Here is a 3,449-nt window from a genome sequence, read left to right as displayed (position 1 = left end):
GGGGGGGGGGCAGAAAGCCTTAAAGAACCACAGGAAAGCTGTATGCTTCATCAGTGCTATACTGCACCCTGACTGGCCCATCTTCTCCCCATGACCCTTATGTAAGGGGTTGTCCAATTGCTTACAGATTGGCCTTGGGGCTCCACTCCGAACTCCACCACCCCCCCTGTTCATATTATGATTTTTTGCTCTGGGTCTTTGATGCCTGATACCTGATCCCTTGGGCACCTCATGATCACACAGGCTGGTGTGCTTCTTCCATGTGGGCTTTGTTGTGTCTCAGACCTCAGACGCTATATCTTTTAATAGCCGGGCAACATCAATTTTCTTCACTACATTTGCTTATGCACCCCTTTTGTCTTCAGCGATCATGTCAGGAAGGTGAGCATCATGGAATGCCAGTTTAATAGAACACAGTATTATTGCATTGAGGGAATACTTGAGTAGAGGCTCAATGTCCATCTGCTATCTTAATACTAAACCTATAAATATATAAACATAGATCTATTTCCCCATTGTCATATATAACTATATTTGCATATGCACATGCCTGTATTTAGATCTCTATAAATATCCTTTGCCTCCTAGTTATTTCCTCTATTTCCTTTAACTCTCCTTTTGTCCCACTATCATGCTCAGCCTTAATTTGGGTTTCAGTAATTCCTCTAGGTTACAGTGCCCTTGATGAAGCCCTACCAAGCCTCCTACACCCTCCTAGCCATCAATTTTGGATCACTTGTTGTTCCCTTGACCCTGGGTTTGTTAACACCCACTTCCTTTCCCCTGCCTCCCACCCCCATGTCCCCCCGAACTGTCATCCTGATGTTCTCTCTTCCGGCTTGTTTACCCCACCTATGCCAGCCAGATAGACATGCAGAGACAACGATATGCACAAGCACAAGATTGAGCAAAACAAAGCAACAGTAGAAAATGAAACAATAGTTACAACAGCAATAAAAACCAACGACAAAAAAAAGTAGAGCCTATAAACAGTTCAAGGTCTATTTGTTGTTTTACATGTGTTCTCCAGTTTATTTTTGGTGTTGCCTAGGGACTTCATTGCTCTGCTCCCCTTGCTGCTCTGTTGCATGCCCCCAGTGTCTCCTCTTGGCGTGGTGGGCTCAGGGCGGGCCAAATTCCCACCGTGAGTCTCCAGTGTTGTCCCCCGTAGGGCTATGGGTCAGTGAGGAATGTCATGTGTTGTGGTAGGGCCAGCCCTACGGTCCTCTCTGTGCATTGGCTGCTGTGAGCAGAAATATTGTCCTCAGGCCTTGGTGGGCCATGATGTGCTTCACTCTGATCAGACACGTCCCTCTCCTTGAGCTGTAGCTTCAGTGCTGTCTTCTGAAGTAAAATCTTCTGGGGTGGGGTGACTGTCCACTTAGTTGGTAATGTGACTGCCCCTCAGGCTTCTCTACTGGCTCCCTGCTTCGTGACAGTGTGGTGCATTCTTGTCTTGGGGCACAAGGTTGAAGTCTGGTCCCTCTTTCACTGTGGAGATATAAACAACACCCTCCCCATGGGTGGGTTAGTGCCCTGTTCCCCTGGCTACCCATGTCATTTTCCTCCCTCCTTTGTAGTTGGCTACCATATGTATCCCTGGGTTTAGTCTGGCCCCTGTCAGATTACCTGTACCTCACCCCAGGAATGCGTGTATAGGGTAGCTTCTTTCCTATGTCCCTTTTGCATTTTTAAAAATTTTATTTAAATCATTTTATTGGGGCTCGTACAACTCTTATCGCAATCCATATATACATCCAGTGTGTCAAGCACATTTGTACATTTGTTGCCCAGCATTCTGAAAACATTTGCTTTCCACTTGGGCTCTTGGAATCAGCTCCTCATTTTTCCCCTCCCTCCTCGCTCTCCCCTCCCTCATGAACCCTTGATAATTTATAAATTATTGTTATTTTATCATATCTTACACTTCCCTAAATCTCCCTTCACCCACTTTTCTGTGGTCCATCCCCCAGGGATGAGGCTATATGTAGACCCTTGTAATCAGTTTCCCCTTTCTACCCCACTATCCCTCCACCCTCCTGGTATCACCATTCTCACCACTGGTCCTGAGGGGTTCATCTGTCCTGGATTCCCTGTGTTTACAGTTCCTATCTGCACCACTGTACATCCTCTGGTCTAACCAGGTTTGTAAGGTAGAAGTGGAATCATGATAGTGGGGCGGGAGGAGCATTTAAGAACTAGAGGAAAGTTTGTGTCTCATCGATGCTACACTCCACCCTGACTGTCTCCTCCCAGCTAACCCTCTGCAAAGGATGTCCAGTTGCCCACAGATGGACCTTGGGTCCCCACCCTGCACCCCCCCGCATTCACGATGATATGATTTTTTGTTCTTTGGTGCTTGATACCTGGTCCCTTTGACCCCTTGTTATCACACAGGCTGATGTGCTTCTTCCATGTGGGCTTTGTTGCTTTGGGGCTAGATGGACGCTTGTTTACCTTCAAGCCTTTAAGACCCCAGATGCTTTATCTTTTGATAGCCGGGCACCATCAGCTTTCTTCACCACATTTGCTTATGCACACATTTGTCTTCAGCAATTGTGTCGGAAAGGTGGGTATCATGGAATGTCTGTTTAGTCGAGTGAAGTGTTCTTGTATTGAGGGACTACTTGAGTGAAGGCCCAATGTCCATTTGCTACCTTACTACTAAACCTATAAATATATGCACATAGATCTATTTTCCCACCATCCTATGTAAATATATTTACATATGTACATGCCTGTATTTAGGCCTCTATGTATGCCCTTTGCCTCCTACTTATTTCCTCTATTTCCTTTTACTTTCCTCTTGTCCCACTACCATGCTTAGCCTTCATTTGGGTTTCAGTAATTCCTCTCTGTTACATTGTACTTGAACACTCCCTACCAGGCCTCCCACCCCCTCCTTGCCACCGGTTTTGAATCACTCTTTGTTCCCTTGTCCCTGGGTTGCTTAACACCACTTCCCATCCCCCACCTCCCCCTCTCCCATGCCCCCCTCCTAGAACCATTGGTCCCGTTGTTTTCTTCTCCTCATTGTTTATCCAGCCTATCTATTGTCATTCTCCGTGGGACACCCTTTCATGGTGGGGGTCAGGCTGGTTCTGGTTGGGGCTGGGCATATAGTCTGGTCTTTTATAGATTCCTGTGCGTGTTACGTTGCCCTTCTGGTTTGGCGTGTCATGGTGGGGTCTGTATGAACATTCCAGTTCTGTGGGGACACAACCAATACTCTCCCCCTGGGTGGATTAGTGCCCTGTTCCCCCCATATCATCATCTCTGTTTCTCCCCACCCCAATTCTCCCTCCTCCTTCCCGCTTCTTTATGTTGGACTCACATGTACCTCCCTGGGTGTGGTCTGACCTCCCCTCCACCAGGCTACCTATGCTTCCACTCGTTTATTGAGAGATAAGTGTCTAGTCTTCTATTCCTGCCGTGCTGATTGTACTTAC

This window comes from Echinops telfairi, unplaced genomic scaffold, assembly GCF_000313985.2.
Source record: "Echinops telfairi isolate 266 unplaced genomic scaffold, ASM31398v2 ScPeMD7_7472;HRSCAF=8510, whole genome shotgun sequence".
In the NCBI taxonomy this organism is placed as follows: Eukaryota; Metazoa; Chordata; class Mammalia; order Afrosoricida; family Tenrecidae; genus Echinops; species Echinops telfairi.
The sequence above is the reverse complement of the archived record's forward strand: the minus strand, read 5'-3'. Positions refer to the sequence as shown.